The following is an 18,991-nucleotide window of genomic DNA, read 5'->3' on the forward strand; positions in this document are numbered from 1 at the left end:
TACACTTACTACATACAGCCTGGTCAGGAAAGATCTCTGAGAGGGTAAGGCCCGAAGGATGTGAAGCCAGTTGTGCTAAAATCAGGACAAGCCTTCCAGGCTGTGGGAAGCCCTAAACAGGGAAGGAGCTTGGCATGTTGGAAGAACTGTGACAAGGCCAGTGTTTGACCTTGGTAGCAGACCATGGTAGAAAAGGAAGGATGACAATAGCTGAGAAGCGTAATTGCTTCCTTACTGGTCTTCCTTCCTCCACTTTTGTTCACTTACATTTTATTCCCACGATGAAGCTAGGCTGATCTCTTTATGATAGAAATTATTGGCTTCTGACTCCTTATACCTGCCCTCAAGATCTTTAGGACCTGACCCCTGGACAATGCATTATAAGGAGACAAGTTGGGGGGGGGGTAGCATGGCCCCTTAGGGGATCATTATTGTTACCTAGAGGAGAAATGATGGTGGCTTGGCCTAAGGTGGTAATGGTGGAGATAGAGAAGACTGGAGAGGAATTGTTTGGGGAGGTAGAATCCACAGGTCTTGCTAAAAGGTTGGAAGGAGTAGGCAGTAAGGAAAGAAAGGGATCAAAGATGACATCCATGTTTTTGGCTAAGCTGAGTGAGCCACATTCTGAGAAGGGGAATGTCGGGGAGTTGACTGATAAGAGTTCCTTTTAGGCCATGTTAAGTTAGAAATATTAGACACTAAAGTGCAGATGTCAGGTGAACAACTTACTGAATGTAAGAATCACAGAAGAGGTAGCTGGAGATAGTGATTTAGGAATAGTGTCCATCACCGGCCTGTCGACACGCTCATTTCCTTCTTTTCCATGCTCTGCTCTCTATGGAAGTTGGAGGGCAGGGAAAGGGATGCCCCATGCAAACGATGCTTCCCAAGCTTCCTCGCCAACTGGCTTCTAAGAAAGTTTGGCCAACGGAAGGTTACTGGCAGAAGACTAGAGATCAGGAGGAAGGGAAAAGCTGGAGTACTTTCCCCTCTCTCAACTTTGGGCAGCATCTCTAGCACTGATGTACCTGTTCAATGGTTTGAATTCCCACTGGACCAACTCTCCTTCAAATTCCCAGCTCCCACTGTTCTTAAACTCTCATGAACCCCACTTCCCCCCTTTGTCTCCCCAGCCATAGGGAGGGTAGTGGCTTCCTGCCATTGCTGTTCTCTGGGTTATCTTGCCTTCCCCAGTTTGCCCTTGTGGCTTTTCCAACATCTTCATAGCTAATTCCCTGAACTGAATTCCTTCTATTGCATTACCCAGCATGGGCTCTAGTTTCCTTCCTAGACCCCGACCGATGACAAAGGAGTGAACAGAAGGTAGATGGTATTAAAAGTCCTGGGTCCAGATGAGATCATCTGGAGAGGTAAGTAGGTAAAGAAAGAGGATGGCCCCAGGTCTGCCTTCTAGCACAGTCTAACTTTTTAGAGGAACGACTACCAGTTTCACTCTTCAGTACTGGTCACAGAATTGGGTTTTCATTTTCTCAGATACCTATTAGCAGGGAACACAATCTTTCATTGCAAGGGAGGAAAATCCCCATAATGCACCATAGCTCATTTTTGAGCAAATTAATAAGCATATTAAAGCATCCACTTCTACCAGGTCCTTAATAACATACAGTAGGAACTGTTTTTAAAACTGAAAAAAGTAATTGGGCAAAGGAGTAAATTATTTGAATATTGAGGAAATATCTCTATGTTTACAATAGGAAAATATCAGCAAACAAAACAATAATCCTCCCACTTATAGCCTTGTCCTGGGGTCATTGAAAGCAGGATTTTTGCCTCCTTAATTACTTTCTGCTTAGGTAAATGCCAGAGTAAGCTTGCATTTCCTCTGTCTAGACCAATTGCAAGGAAAAGCAGGAAAGAGGATACAAAATGTAGTCTGCTCCATGGCAGACCCAGGATTTGGGGATCATGAAGTTCCCTTTTCTGATAACACGTATCTCAGTCCTTTCCTTTTCTAGTGTCTGTTACTTCTTTTTTTCCTTGTGTAAAATAAAGATAACACCCAGTGCACTGGCTTGTGGGAATTCAGTGAGGTGATGCACTTAACACGCTATCTGGCATCTGATAGAACCTCCATGCAGGATTATTTATTCATTCCTCCACCAAGTGAGTCCTGAGCACTCACTATGTACCAGGCATAGTTCCAGGCTTGGGGAATACAGGAAACAACAGAACAAAGTCCCTGCTCTCAAGGAACTTACATTCTAGTGGGAAGAGACAGTCAATCAATATGTACTGTGTTAACAAGACATTTGAGCAGAGGCTTGAAGGTGGTGAGGGCCACGGTAGGTGGGGGAGGGAGGTTTGGGGTGCTGGGGAGCGTTCCTGCAGAAGGACAAGTGCTAAGGCCTTGTGTGGCAGGGGAGCAAATGAGCTAGAGACTAGAGTGGTGGACGGCCAGTGAAAGATCCATGGGCCAGATGGTGTATGTATGACCTTGTATGTGATGACCTTAGCTCTTACAGGATTTTGAGCTAAGGGTGACATTATCTGGCCTATGCTTACAATTCATTCTCAAACCTTAGTAGGCATCAGAATCACTAGGAGCTCTTGTTAAAACACAGATTTCTGGGGGTGCCTGGGTGGCTCAGTCAGTTGAGTGGCCGACTCTTGATTTTGGCTCAGGTCATGATCTCAGGGTCCTGGGCTCAAGCCCCAAGTTGGGCTCCATGCTCAGCGGGGCGTCTGCTCGAGGATTCTCTCTCTCCCTCTCCCTCTGCTCCTCCCCCCACTCGCAGACTCTCTCTTTCATTCTCTCTCTCTAAAATAAATAAATAAATCTTTTTTTCTTTAAAAGAACAGATTTCTGAGCTCCACGTCCAGCATTTCTGGTTCTGTAGGTGGGTAGAACCCAAAAACTTGCATTTCCACCAACTTTCCCAGGTGTAGCTGCTGCAGATGGTCCAGAACCCCACTTTGAGAACCACTGCTTCAAAGGGATTGTTTTGATCATCATGTTGAGGATAGATTGGTTATGAGTGGTGGATGTGGGCAAATACACAAGCAGGAAGACTCGTGAGGCTATTGCAGTACTCAAGGAGAGACCATCATCGCGCATGGAAGTGGCGAGAAGTCATGGGATTCTGGAGAGCCAAGGTGGCCACAACATCTGGAAATCCAGGTGAATATATAATAAATGGTTTCCTGGCATTTATACAATACTACCTGATAACATAATATGATCCATGTTTCCAAACTTTATGGCCACCCCATACTTTGAAAATGTAGCCAGTAGGAATTACTAACAAACCCTGAGTGACACTCTTCTAGATGGCCCCACGCCCCAGACTCTTCCCGTAGGGTATTGGAAACCACTGTCATTATCCAGTCCCCAATCAACCTCACTCCTTTCGTTGCAGGAATTCTCTGCCTTTAGTGCCCATGGTTCTTGGTCATGCCACTTTAAAGAATGAAGAGGTACACCAGACGAAGAGTGGTGAGCAGCAAAGCAAAGTTAATTGATCAAGAGTATAAAGCTCCCGGAGAGGGAGGGGACCCTAGAGGATTGCCCTTGGAGTTTCTAAGTTTAAAGGGTTTTATGAGCTCTATCTTCAGCAATCAGGGTGTTCTGAGTTGTGCCAACCAGGGCTTTGGTCATATATCTGTCTACCTATTAGGTTAATGTCTACCTGCAGATGGTCTTTTTTGCTGACATCTGGGGGCTTATGTCTTAATTCCCCTTGCCCGTGATGGTGACAAATGCTGTGTGATTCATTGCCTTATTTTAGGACATTTTGCAGAAGTCATTTCTGCAAAGGCTGCAAAGCAGAAAGCTAGTGAGGTCCTGTCTAAGCTGCAAAACGGGATGTTAGTGTTTTATCTTAGCTGTCCTGAATCCATATTTTCTTGTTGGGGACCCTGGCCCTGACTACCTAACTGTCCAACTCACTCCTAACACTTCCTCTTCACTCCTGTAACCTTCAACATATACCTTGTTCCAGCCTGCTTTTACCTTCTATTCTAAGCATGTTGAGGACCTAGATCAGCTTGGATTCATTTCACCGCTCCCCACCTGCCCTTAGGACCTAACCCGGTCCCTAGCACTGGATGATAGACGCAGGCACATATAAACCCATCTCTCTGACTAGCCTTTCACTCAATTCCTCTCTGAAATCTAGTAAGACCCCATATGTCATGCCCAAACCAAACGAAACAATCTATATCATGTCAAAAGCCTAAACAGAATTTCAGTAAGCAGGCATTCACAGATATTTGTTAAAACCCTGGGCTTGAACCTCACCTACTTAAAACACAGAAAGTACTCTGATGGGTTAATGGTTTTCTTGCAGATACATTTTATCATTTTGTAGATAAATATTTAGCATTTATACGGGGGCGCTGATTAGTGTTTTCTTTCTTTGTTCTTTCAACATTTCCGTTATTGTGCCACATAATTACCATGCTGGATCCATGCTGTCCTGAGATCAAAAACTACCCTTTTTATGACCCTCTCTCCCATTTATGTGAAGGAGGCTGGGCTGTAAACATGGTATGAGAAAAATTCTTATATGCCATCTTGATTGCTAACATCTGTTCAAATTTCCATTCATAAATTTAAAATTCAGGCTTCTGCAGCCATCTGTTTTCTTGCAACAATCTGAAAAGAAGAAAAGCCCAAGGCAGATGTGCAGGTGGGAGCAGAGCTTCTGCCTGGCTTGGCCAACAATTCTGAGTTTTTGCTTTGCTTCCTTTTTTCTCCCTAGCAGAGTGGGCAGGACTTTTCTGGCTACAGGGTGGGATTTTATTCCCTGTGTTACAGTTTCCTGTCCTACTGGGAGAAGGGATTAGGAAGTGACTAGAGTCCTTTTATTTATTCCCCACCCCTCTTTTTAGTTCATTTAATCCTATGGACCCTGTCTTCTGGACAATTTGGGAAAAAAGCTTTATTCATTTTATCATCATCTCCTAGTGCCCTCTCTGTCTCTGTTTTTGCTCTCTCTCTCTCTCTCTCTCACACACACACACACACACACGTGCTACGAGTGAAGTGCCCATTTTATGAACTAGAAGACAGGAGCAGAAATCTTTGTACAGACTTGCTTCAAGTTGCCTGGCAATCTAAGCAAACACTGGAGGACTGGAACCCACCACTTGCCTAGATCATAGGCAATTTTCTAGCTTGCTGGGCCACTGGGCCTCTTATGGGGAATTTCTCCGCGGATTACTTTGGCATGGTTATTGGATATGATTTGGCAGCTGCAGGACCCAGATGCCAAGCTAGGCAATGGCCCTTTTTTATTTTGCTCTTGGCAGTGTCATCCGTGTCTAAGGGACTGGGCTGCGTCTAAATCTGCCTGGCTTTATTCCAACGGTGTTCTTGCAACAACTGTGAAGTGCCTTCGAAAGCTGACATTGACATTTTGTGGGCCTGCTGGGCTGCAATCCTCTCTCAAATGCAACTGAGCCTGGGATTCACTTTTAGCTTTATGTAGTTATTTTTTCTAGTTTATCTTGAGAAATAGGTCCTCAGCAAACCACACGCAAAATCGACTTCGCGTTCCAGTGTCCCTCTCTGAAAACCTCCGTCGTAGGAGCGAGGATCCGCCCATCCCAAACCGTAGTTTACTAGTCCTGTACGTAAGTTAGTGGTTTGTGGGATCATCTTGCTGGGTTGTATGTACTCGTTTTCATTCTACTCTGACATTGCTTTTATATATAACTCGTGACAGATGTTCTGACCTCAACGTGTGACCCAGAATGAGTCATTTAACTGTTCTGACAACTTCTTGAAATGCCACGAGACTAGACAATGTCAAAACCTTGCCTTCCTTATTGCTTGCTGGTGTGTGGATCACTGGGGTGATGCTTGCGATGTGAGGAAGGACTTGGGCTGACACAGGAATACTCGTCTTACAAAATACCCATCATTCCGCTGTTGTCACCCCATTAGAGGAGCCCCACCCTAGCCACTGATTTCACCAGGCCTTCCTACACCGTCACAGAAGCCCCGGGCATTCTCTGCCTCCCCCTCTGCTCTCAGAATCCCTTCCCGACCCCCTTCCCCCATTTCCTGGACTCCTCAGCACTCAAGACTGAGAAATGTCCAGAGACCAGGTTGCAGGACTTAGCTTACAGCTTCAAGTCAGGGTTTAAAAGGATCTGAAGCAGGGATGGCAAATGGCCAGCTTTGGGGCCTCTCTTCCTACTTCTCCAGTCATGGCAGGCACCATTAGATGATCCCCATATGCTCTCCTGCTAAGGCCAACCCTGGAATTCTTCTCCAGACAGCGCTCCAGGTAACTGATTGAAACTGGGTCAGAAGATGAAACCTATTCACCATCCTCTGCCCAGAGGGACACTGATCTTGAGGCCATAGTTGTTCTGAGTCAGCCATGTTGTGCGTTAAATACGTTTGGTCTATTTAAATAGGTTGGCTTAGTAACCAAACCTAATTTGTAATATTGTTTTGGTGGAAAATGCATTAGAACTTTAAACATTAGCTTACCAGTGAACTTTTGGAAACCAATTGATCTATAAATTGGAGCACTCTCCTGTAGTTGGTTATGCGCTGGTAAGAGCGGCAGCATAGGTTGAGACTGAGAGTTTGGACTACCTAGTTCTAAGTCTGTCCCTGCCTCTACTGGCTGTGTAACTTTACACAAGTTAATTAACCTCTCTGTGGCTCACTTCCTTCACTTCTTAAATGGGGAAGGTGATAGGATTACCCTCCTCATAGGATTATTATGATGACTAAAAATTTATTATTTGTAAAGCACTTAGAAGCCTAGCATACAGAAGGTACAATATTAGAGTTCATAAAATAAATACAGTAGTCCGCCTTTATTCATGGTTTCCCTTTTCGTGGTTTCAGTTACTCATGGTCAACCCTGGCCTGGAAGCAGCTGATCCTCCACTGATGTATTATCAGAAGGTTAACGGTAGCCTAATGTGATGTCACAATGCCTGTGTCATTCGCCTCACTTCATTTCATCACGTAGGCATTGTATCATCTCACAGTGTCACAAGAAGAAGGGTGCGTGCACTGCAGGAAGATATTTTGAGAGAGACAACATTGACATAACGTTTATTATAGTATATTGTAATTATTTGTTTTTGTTGTTAATTGCTTACTGTGCCTAATTTATAAACTAAACCTTACCACAGGTATGTATATATAGGAAAAAAACACAATATATAGGATTTGGTACCATTTGTGGTTTCAGGCATCCATTGTGGGGGTCTTGGAATGTATCCCCCGTGGATAAGGGGGACTGCTGTACCAAGTTCCAAGCTGAAGTGGGAGGCTATAATATCTTTGTGAAGCAAAAAACAGAGATGATCTTTATTTTCTTTACGAAACAAAAAACGGAGATGATCCCAAATTTTTTATTTGTATAAGTGAGGTGTGTTGGTATCTATTAATAATTTATTCAACATTTTACAAATACTCATGTAATACTCCCAATAATCTTCTGAGACAGCATATTAGTACCCATTTTACAGGTGAGATAACTGAGGCATTAAAATTATATGGCATTAAAATGAGACATTAATTATATGGCATTAGAATGGACAGATATGGCCATACACACCACGTTGGCAGCTCTCAGACACATATAGCAGAGTTAGGGACCCTAGGCTCCTGCTTCAAGGACTTTGCCCAGATGTTTCCTGTGACATTAACATGTCCCAACTGATACAAATGTGAGTTATTTAAAGTTGTGAACACCGACTCCATTGACTCTTCCTCCAATTCTGTTATTTCAATTTTACTTTTAAAAATTATCTTGGGGCGCCTGGGTGGCTCAGATGGTTAAGCGTCTGCCTTCGGCTCAGGTCATGATCTCCAGGTCCTGGGATCGAGCCCCGCATCGGGCTCCCCAGCTGGCTCAGCAGAGAGTCGGCTTCTCCCTCTCCCTCTGCCTCTCCCCCTGCTTGTGTGCTCTCTCTGTCGTTCTCTCTCTCTCTCAAATGAATAAATAAAATCTTAAAAAAATATATATCTTTTACTATTACAGAATCAGGGCATATACATTGTCATATATTAGGAAATAAAGACAAGTGAAAATCTCAAAATAAAAAAATATTCCCACCCCTCCGTGAGTACCAGTGCTAAAGTAAGTATTTATCCTTCCAGAACTTTATTTGTATTTCTCTTTTTTTCCATAAAACGAAATCACATGATACATACTACTGCTCTATTTTATTGCCCGTTCCCCCCCCCTTTTCTGATCGATGATCTCCACTTTTCCATTTCAACACATTTCTTCTTATCTAATAATAAACCATATTTACATTGCCTGATTGTCTCCAAAATGTGCTTTATCACTGTTTATCCAAACTTGAATCTCATCCAGGACCATGTTTGCATCTGCCTGTTATGTCCCTTGAGCCTCTTTTAATCTATCCCTTTTTTCATGACACAAATTTGTTGAAGAGACTGAGCCAGTTGTCCTGCATTCTTGAACTTTATTTATTTGTTTTTTTAATTTGGAAAAGATCCCAAATTTGCAGAAAATTTGCAGTACAAATGATTTTCTTTTCTGAAGTAGGTGAGAGTAAGCTGCTGACATGATTGATGCCCCATCCCATCTGCTGTTGTTATTTGCTATTTATTCATATCAGTATGGGCTCATAGATTCCTACTTTATTTAATGGGTCATAATCAGCTACTATCTTTATTTTCAAGCTTATATTGTTCCCTATGTGGCTTGTAGGAGTCCCTTCAAGCTGGCTTCTGTGTCCTTTGGCTGTGACATGTCTCTATATTCTTTGATCACTTTTGTAGTTTTTGGTACAAAAAGAGGTTATCAGGCTCATCTGGCAGCCATTTATCCAAGAATCCCTTATGTCTGTTAGTGGAGAATAGTGTTAAGAAACCAAAATCTATGCACTCAGTATGCTTATTGCTGTTGGAGTATCACTGCTCCCAGATCTGCTCCATGCACAGAACTGGGGAATGTGTGGATGTGTGGGTGTACACTTTTACATTAAAAAATCTAGCTATCTACCTGTCTACAATATCTATCGATCTATCATCTATCTATCTATCTATCTATCTATCTATCTATCTATCTATCATCTATCTATCTATCATCATCTATCATCATCATCTATCTATCATCTATCTATCATCTATCTATCTAATCTATCATCTCTCTCTCTCTTATCTATCATCTATCTACCTATTTATCTATCATCTATCTTATCTATCATCTACCTATCTTGAAACCTGTGCATTCACAGCATCATGTCCAATTTTAATCCAGTGCCACAGAGTTCTAGTTTTCCCCTTTTCATATTTGTAATTTCCTTCTCCAACAATGAGACACCTAGCTCTCATTGCTCTTAATATATTTATTTATTGAATCAATCCACCCCTATGCAACCAATCTCCTTCATTCTACCTTCCTTACACCACTTGGGCTCCAACACCCCAAGCTGGGCTGACCTATCACATGGATGCCCCATTTACTCAGCTTAAGCCCTGCCAACTCACACCACCCCACCCTTCTTTGTGGGCATCCTCCTCACCCCACTGATGCCCCAACATACCATGCTGGTGCCCCCCTTCCCGCCCCCATGTGGATGCCTTCGTCATCCTTCTAGTCCTCTGACACCATGCTGAGCCACCCTGCCATATGGATGCCTTCCTCACTCTGCTCAGACTTCATTGTTTACACTGGGGGGAAGGGACACTCTCCTCACCTTGCTCTGGCTACTGACACCCCACATGGGGTCACCCTCCCACATGGAGACTCACCCTACCCTGCTTGGTGTCAACTCTTCACACCAGGCAGCCCATCTACATAAATGTTCTTCTCACTCATCTCAGTCAGGCTACCCTGTGCTAGGCTTAGCCCTTGTCTGGATACCCTCCTCCTTCCACTCAGGCCCTAGCACCCTGTTCTGGGCCACCACAGCTTATTTTTCCCTAACCCCCAACATACACACTTTGCTTGCTCAGCTCCATGTAATAGCTTTGGCACAAATTATTCAAGAAGAAGAGAAGAAGGGAAAGAAGCCAAGGAAGAGGGACCATCCTTGACTCTGGAGAGAAAGAATGCTGGCACTTTACCACTAGCTTCCTCCTTCACCAGTGACTGAGACCCCAGATCTATTCCTTAGTTACTAGATAAATCATAAGTGTTTGGTGGTAATTCCACAAATACCATGGGTTTCTTTTCTGTGGGTATTTTTTTTTTTGAGAGAAAGAGCCAGGAAGAGATTTCTATTGTTCTTTCCCAAAGGATTTGATGAGGAGAGATGCCAGTTTACTAGTAACTAATAGGGGAATGTAATAGTTTGCAAGGTATACCACAACAGAGTGCACAGGCTGAGTGGCTTAAACAAGAAACATTTATTTGCTTACAGTTCTAGAGGCTAGGAGTTCAAGATCAAGGTGTCTCCAGGGCTGGTTCCATTTGAGACCTCCTTGGCTTACAGGTGGCTGTCTTCTCCCTGTGTCTTCATATCATCTCTGTCCATCTGTGTCCTTTCTTCTTCCAATAGGGACACCAGTCACACTGGATTGGGGCCCACCCTGATGACCTCATTTTAACTCAATTACCTCTTTAAAGATTTTTATCTCCAAATATAGTCACACTCTGAGGCGCTGGGGGTGAAGACTTCAACATATGAATTTTTGAGGGGACACAATTGAGCCCATTATAGGGATAGATTCCCATAAGGCTAAAAGTCTTACATTCTTCTTTGTGTGGTCAGAGTGTTTTGTGCAATGTGGATTTTAGGGCTTCCTTATTTGAATGACTAACCTCTTTAGAAAAGCTTATTCTTTCTTACTGTTTCCGATCAAAATTCCCTATTACCAAATATGAGGAAAATAGTATGACTATTTTGGTGGGCTAGAGAGGAGGTTTTGATCTTTGGGTTTCCTGAATAGCAAATTAAAGCCAAGGGCAGCAATATCAAAAGAAAGTGAACATGTACTAAGAGGACCTGCAAGATCCGCTGCAGGGCCCACTGAAGAAACTAAAATGACTCAGTGGCTCTTGCTCTGGGAGAGATGTCTGGCTCAGGGGTCTTGGGCTGGATGCAGAGGTTGGAAACCTAGCCCATGGGATAAAAAGGGTGCAGTCCAGGATTTTGGGAGGAACTGCATTCAAGGTGAGACTGAAATGGAAGGTCAGGCTCCATGTACCATGACATACTGATCCAAAGAAATCCAGGTACCAGGCACAGGATAGGAATAGACATAAGGAACCAGAATAAGAGAGTTTCGAGTAGAAAGTATAAAATGGAACATGGAGGAATTTTCTGAGGCAGTGGGACGTAACTGAAGGAGCTGTTTATGGGTCCTCAGCAGTCCGGTCATCCTAGAACTGTAGGAGCTGTTAGGGTAACCGAACCTAGTCAGGGACTTTGTAAATCAGAACTCTCTTGGAAGCAAATGACAGACATTCTAACTCAAATAAGCTTAAATAAAAGATGGGAATGTATTGGTGCATGTAGCTGAAAGGGGCAAGCTAGCTTTAGGCACTACTGGATCTTGGGGTTCAAATATATCACTATTTCCCTTCTGGTGTGTGCTCAACTCTGCCTCCCTCTTTGGTTTGGCTACGATTTTTCACCACATATGACCTTTCTAGGGCTAGGAGAAATGTTTTTGAATAGGGCAACTTCCTTTTTTTTTTTAACTCTATCAATATAACTCGTTATTTTATTTTTTCAAGCTCCTGCCCACTCTCTTTTTTTTAATTATTATTATGTTCAGTTAGCCAGCATATAGTACATCATTAGTTTTTGATGTAGTGTTCAATGATTCATTAGTCACGTATAACACCCAGTGCTCATCCCAACACGTGCCCTCCTTAATACCCATCACCCGGTTACCCCGCCCCCCAAGCCCCCTCCCTTCTGTAACCCTCAGTTTGTTTCCAGAGTCCAGAGTCTCTCATGGTTTTTCTCCCTCTCTGATTTCTTCTCACTCAGTTTTCCCTCCCTTCCCCGTGGTCCTCTGCTCTATTCCTTATGTTCCACATATGAGTGAAACCATACGATAACTGTCTTTCTCTGCTTGACTTATTTCACTTAGCATAATCCCCTCCAATTCCATCCATGTTGATGCAAATGATGCAAAAGCAAATGGCGCAAATTCATCCTTTCTGATGGCTGAGTAATATTCCATTGTATATATGGACCACATCTTCTTTATCCATTCATCTGTTGAAGGGCATCTCGGTTCCTTCCACATTTTGGCTACTGTGGACATTGCTGTTATGAACCTGGGGGTGCATGTGCCCCTTCCTTTTAATACATCTGTATCTTTGGAGTAAATACCTAGTAGTGCAATCGCTGGGTCGTAGGGTTTGGGATTGTAGGGTTTTTGCTTTGTTTCCCTTTCCTTTGGAGATGTGTCTTGAAAGAAGTTGCTGTGGCCAAGGTCGAAGAGGTTGCTGCCAGTGTTCTCCTCTAGGATTTTGATGGATTCCTGTCTCACATTGAGGTCTTTCATCCATTTTGAGTTTATCTTTGCGTATGGTGTAAGAGAATGGTCTAGTTTCATTCTTCTGCATGTGGTTGTCCAGTTTTCCCAGCACCATTTATTGAAGAGACTGTCTTTTTTCCATTGGATGTTCTTTCCTGCTTTGTTGAAGATTAGTTGACCATAGAGTTGAGGGTCCATTTCCAGGGTCTCTACTCTGTTCCATTGATCTATGTGTCTGTTTTTGTGCGAATAGGGCAACTTCCACTTTCCTTCATCTCTCCAGAAGAATCTCCTCTCTCTCTTCCATTGTCTCTACTAAATTTTAAGGACCAACAGTTTGAGTCATATATCCATTCAAGAGTCAATCACATTGTCAGGAAGATGGCATACTCTGAGTGGTTATTCTGGTTCTGGCAGGGGCTGGGCACAACTATATCAGAATCATATGGAAAGGATCCCTAGAAGGGCAGCAAAATGCTATCATCAGAAAAAGGGAGAGTGGATGCATGGTGGGCAAAACCATGTATCCATTACAGACACCAAACCAAAACCAGGGAGTGGACACATTTTACACGTCCCAGACAGCTGTTATCCTGGAATATTCTGAGGGCTAGATTATCCCTAATATGCAGGAGAATGACTCTAGAAGGCAGGTCTGAGGACTTTTTTTTTTTTTTTAAGTAGGCTCCATGCCCAGCGCAGAGCCCAAACTAGGGCTCCAAAGTAGGGCAATCTTGAACTGAGATCAAGACCTGAGCTGAGGGGCGTCTGGGTGGCTCAGTCATTAGGTATCTGCCTTCAACACAGGTCATGATCCCAGGGTCTTGGGACCGAGCCCCACATCGGGCTCCCTGCTCAGTGGGAAGCCTGCTTCTCCCTCTCCCACTCCCCTTGCTTATGTTCCCTCTCTTGCTGTCTCTCTCTCTGTCAAATAAATAAATAAAATCTTTGGAAAAAAAAAAAAAAGACCTGAGCTGAGATCAAGAGTTGGACGCTTAAGCAACTGAGCCACTCAGGGACCCCTGGGCTGAGGATTCTATAAGACATCCTAGAATTTCTTGCTGTGGCACTGGCCTCCTTCTGAGTCAGGCCCTGTTAAACCAGTGTCCTGCTACTTTTGCTTGTCATTTTAGTGTTCCCCTAAGAGATCAGTAATCAATTAGTTTGACCATAGCACATGTAGTAGGCAAAGTACATTCAAGGTCAGTCAAGCAAAGAAATGAATCTTCAGGTCTCTGGTGAGATGTTTCCTACCATAGAGGCTTAGTGACTGTTTCTGCTTTTAGTAGAAAATCTTATAATCTATTCCAAAATATGGAGGAAATGTTGGCTTGTTTCTCAGTGCATTTCCTCCCTTTCTTCTGCCCATCCATCCATCCATCCCTCCATCCATCCAACCATCCATCCATTTATCCATCTCTCTATCTTCTATCATCCGTGACACTTATATAGCACTCATTATGTGTCAGGCACCATTCTAATATGCTTTTTACAAATATCAGCTCCTTTGTTCCACATAATTATCATATCCTAACAGTACCCTTTGTGTCCCAGTTGAGGAGAGGTTTTCTTCTTCAGGCTTATGAAAGTCCACAAGTTGATCCTGAAGATTTGGAAAGTCAAAGTAATCAAAAATTAAAACTAACGAAGAGAAACTTAACTCAGAACAAATCAAGATTTCCCTCATCTCTCACAAAAAAAGAAGAAAATGTTAAATAAGTATTCATTGAAATATTTAGTGTCTGGGTCTTTTGAAAATCATACCTTAAGTGTCTGGATTACCTTATGGTGATATAAGTAAATGGAATTTAATCACAATCATTAAGGGTCTTCTGTGTACTAGATACTATGCTAAAAAAATATACTTACTTGTTTGTCCTTAGTGAATGAGACAGTTCCTGCTCTCGTGAAACTTACTGTCTAAAGAATAATAGTCAAATGTGGCAGAGGTTGATAATTATCTCCCTGTTTATTCCATCCTCCTTCCTATTAGTAATAGAATCCCCAAAAGTTTTAGCTGTGCATATGGCTGCCAAGCTGGAAACTAATTTCCCCAGCAACTTTGTGACTAGATTTGGCCATGAAATTATATTTTGGCCCATCAGGTGTGAGCAGAAGTAATGTATGCAACTCCCAGGTTACATTGTTTAAAGAATCTCTATTTCAACTTCTTTGTTTCCCTTCCTATAGACTGGAATGTGCAGATACGGTGCTGGGGTCCAGCTTCAACCACAGGATAAGAACCATACATTAGCAGCCTATCTCAACAGGGTTCCTGTAAGGGAATTAAGTCTTACAGAAAATGACTTAAGTAACTCTTATCTCCATTATTCCAAGGATGGTACAAAGCTATATTATTCTAGATACATAGGGAAAAAGTTAATTCATTAACACATGGATGCTTTAAAGCATTAAAACTTAATTCTTTTGTGAAAACTCCATTGGGAAGGGCTGCTTGAGGATGTTGGAGCAAAAAAAACAAGAAGGAACCTGGATTCCTGGAAGTCCATAGGGACCACAGCCTCCAACCCATTCTAGACTGCCTGCCCATCTCTAGGCTATATGAAAGAGAAATTAATGTCAGTATTATTGGAACCACTATATTTTATGGTGTCTTTTATATAGCAGCTTAGCCTTTTGCCTATCTAGTTTATACCAACAGGATAAAGAGCATCATTGTGGGACTCAAGAGGCTTGGGTTCAAAGAGCTGTGTTATGTTGAACCAGTTTGTCTCAATCTGAGAAGATAAATAAGAGCACTTTGGGTATTGTCTTTGGCGCAATTCTTCGGCCAAGGGAGGCCATCTGGACAGGGCAGCAGCTGCAGACTCAGGGAGAACAACTCTAAAGCAATGCCAGGAGGTGCTTTTTCCATTTGCGTCCTTCCTGCCCAGCTTTGTCTTGGACCCTTCTGGGGTAAATACCCCTCTTATTCATGAACCAAAAATTCAAGCTGCCAAAGAATGAAGTGGATATGTAAAAGAACTGTCAGACCAAACACATATTAGCAAATGGCTGGCCTTTCTTTTGGGAGATACATCTTTCCTCAAAGACAAATAGCTGGAGTTGCCAGCAGAGGGGTTGTTAATAGGCATCTTGGGGCACGCATTCTGGGTTTTGCTGGATTTTTGTTTCTCTTCAATATGGTGACTTTGCAGCACCAACGTCCAACTGTTGATCTCCCTCTACATAGTTTTTACTAATAGAGTCATGGCACACTGGATATAACTACCAGAGAGGTCCTAATTAGTGCTGATGCTCAAAATGCACACCCATGGACATTATCACATGCAATACTTATAATCAGTTATAAGGTGAGAGAGGTATCAATCTAGATTTTGTAGATGAGAAAACTGATGTTTGAAGAATTTTAAATAACTCATGGAAAGCCATGGAGCTATTAAGTGACAGTCTGTCTGACTCCACTATATATATATATATGGTAGATTGAATTGTTAACCTCACTTTTTCACCTCTCCCTTTATCTACACTCTTTAAAAGTGAGTTTGGAGTTCCTCTCATTAGAGGCATAATGTACTTCCCTGACTCTTGACTTTGGACTCAGCTATCTGACCTGCTTTGGCCAATGAAATGTGGGTAGATAGCACTGTGTGCCTGTTCTGAGCCTCAGGAGACATCACAGTTTCTACCTGTACTCTGGGGCTTCTGCCATTGCCATGGGAAGGAGATGCCCTGGATAGTCAACCACACCAAGGAGGCTGAGAAGAAGCCTCACTCAGCAGTGCTTCCCCTTGTACCTGGGGCTCAGAATGAGCATACGTGGAGCAAATCTGAGCCCACCCTACAGCAAGGAACTGAGCCCAGTTAGGTTTGTAGATTGAAGCAGAACAGCCAGCCAAGCTCAGCCTAGGACAGGCCTGGCCAACCTGCAGACATGTGAGCTAGAATAAATGAATATAGTTTTATGACACTGAGATGGTTTGTTATATATCAATAGCTGACGGAGATGATCTTTTAGAACACTTCTATAGCTACTATGGAAATATGATCGCATTGTCCTGAAATTGGGATTACAGGTACCATTATTTTGCTTATATAATTCCTTAATGGTTCCCTGTAGCATTTATGATAAACTCCACGCTCTAACTGACCTAGTCTTGGATCTGATCCTTGCCTGACTGTCCACAGCATCTCCTCCTCTACACACCCATTACATTGGGTCTCCACATGGGTCATGCTGTTTCACACCTCCACATCTTTGTGTACTCAGTTCCCTCTTCCTAGAATGTCTGGTTTCCTTCTCTGCCCAACTAATTCTAATCATTCTGTAGTATCCATTTCCTGTGCGGTTTGTTCTGTGCCTAGCATTGTGCCACAATTTCTACATTATGATGACTGTACCCACCTTCTTCTGACATTTAATCGCTGCTGCCTGGTCACTGTTACCTTGGGTCTGTATCACCCTTCTTAGGAACTTAGTTCTCTAGCAACACCTCCTACTTGGCCAACAAACGGTAGCTACTGCTGAGCTTCTCATGAGAGAGTGCCCCTCTCATCAGTGCATCCTGATTGCTGCGGTAAAGGGTTGGTTGGTGGGCTTTCTTGCCTTTGGTAATTTATCTTGTATATCTATCTGGTAATCTCTCGTATCTATTTGGTAATCTCTCTGGACTTTTGATCCATTCCCCCGCCACCTGCCTTGGCAGCTCTGATATTTGTGTTTCCTTTAGTGTGGAGTGTCACTTTCCCCCTATTCCTAAAAAGCTAATTTAGCTGCATATTAGTATCATCTCCTGAGGTCATTGTCAGGTATTAAATCCCGCGTCAGTGGAAAGTTGTTACCATATTGACAAACTCTCCCTTATTCATCTCTATGTTCCACCCTCCCTGATCCCGCATTTTTAGGGACAGTCCCATATTTTCTGAACTCCTGCTGGTACATATTAGCCGGATCCTGCATCAGCTTTGGGTTACAATCCCTTATTCCCAGACAAAGTCCAGCACAGGCCACCCAGAGTCCTAATCTTTGCACAGCAGACCTGCCGAAGTTGAGAATTTTACTGGCTTTGAAGCTTTCCTATAACGATTAAGAAGGTCATCAGCCTTTTCCGCTCTCCTGTGTGGGGGATGAAAGCCTCTTTATATGCTACCACAGGAGTGGTCTGGCTTCCACACTTAGCTTTTGATTATACATTAATCACTCACGACCACTGTCTATTGCCTAAGCACAGCCACTCAATTCTAGTGTTCTTACAATTTCTTCCATATTTCTCTAATGCATCACACCCTCTTTTAGTGCTAAAAAAAATAAGGAAGTACTCAATGAATAAGACAACCTGCAAGGAAGGAAATTCTGGAAGAGGGCGAATAGCTGCGGGCTGGTTGTCAGCCAGCAGGACTCCCAGAAGTTGAGGGAGTAGCAAGAAAGAAAGGAACAGAGGCATGAAGCTCTGCGGTAGGGTGGAGGACTACAAGCAGTTTAGAATTGGAGTTAGAGCTGGAACCACATAGTTATTAGTAGTGCATGTCTTCCGAGAGTTAGTCTAGTTGTTATTCTACTGTAACAAGCAATCTTTGTGAAGTCAGGTAAGGCAGCTAGATTCCTTGCTCACAATGGGGAAAAGCCAGGTGCTCTCCTTTTGTGCTTCTCAATTACCCCCACCCCTTGTCACAGAAACAGGACAGAGAAGTATAGAATAGAGGCCCTAGCACAATGCTTACAGCTGAGGCTTTATTCCAACACTTAGGGGAAATCTCTCAGCACCAGTCACTGATGCTTCCCCATACTGCCATGTTCAAGGGTTCCTGCACCAGCCAGCCCTTCAGGGAGACAATGGCAATGACTAGTGATTGCTCACTTCATCACCTCTTTCCTAAGGGGCAGAGGACACAAGCTGTAACTTCCATTTCTAGGAGTGTCACCATCCACTTTCCAGCAGAGACTCAACTTTATTGAAGGATTTACTCTCACTTATCAGTCTGTTTGGGAAGGTAAATTTTTCAATGTAAAAGTAATACAAGTTATTTCTAGAAAAAAATGGAAACTTCATACACAGAAAAAAGAAATAAACACATTCATCTCATCACACAAAGACAACCACTGTTGCATTTTGGTACATTTTATCCCATGTTTTTCATGATTATTTTTTACATGGTTATAATCACATGAAGCATTTTTCCTGCTTTACACTTTAATATTATAAAAGAAGCATTTTTTCCATTGTAATCCTTGTAAACATAATATTAAGAGGAATATTACAGAGCAATGAATTATTGCCTACTTAATCATACCCTTGTTTAGGGGAAGATATATGATATATATGACATATATATTTATATAATTGAAATGCTGTAAATATGGCCTCTATTAAGGCTTTTAATTTAAAATTATATGCTGATATTTTCCATGTTATGAAAAATTATTTGTAAGTAAATTGCTGCATATTTCACTAAGTGGATGTACCGAAACTTACAAGCTATTTGGTATTATTAGTCATATGATATATTGTTGGCATTTTGCTATACTAAATTAATCTGCTGTATTTTTGGTGTCATTAGAATAGACTTCTAGAAGTACATTATTAGGTAAAAGAGTGTGACAAAGACTGCTAGCTTTTCAACAGA

At 42.6% G+C, this 18,991-nt stretch overlaps 1 long non-coding RNA gene across 1 annotated transcript in view; it reads right to left on the reverse strand.

The window, feature by feature from the left end:
- LOC116643051 overlaps positions 1 to 18,991 on the reverse strand; it is a 35,256-nt gene that overhangs the window by 1,915 nt on the left and 14,350 nt on the right. The gene's annotated exons all lie outside the window — the stretch shown is intronic.

Source organism: Phoca vitulina, unplaced genomic scaffold (assembly GCF_004348235.1).
Source record: "Phoca vitulina isolate PV1807 unplaced genomic scaffold, GSC_HSeal_1.0 scaffold25, whole genome shotgun sequence".
NCBI classification, from domain to species: Eukaryota; Metazoa; Chordata; class Mammalia; order Carnivora; family Phocidae; genus Phoca; species Phoca vitulina.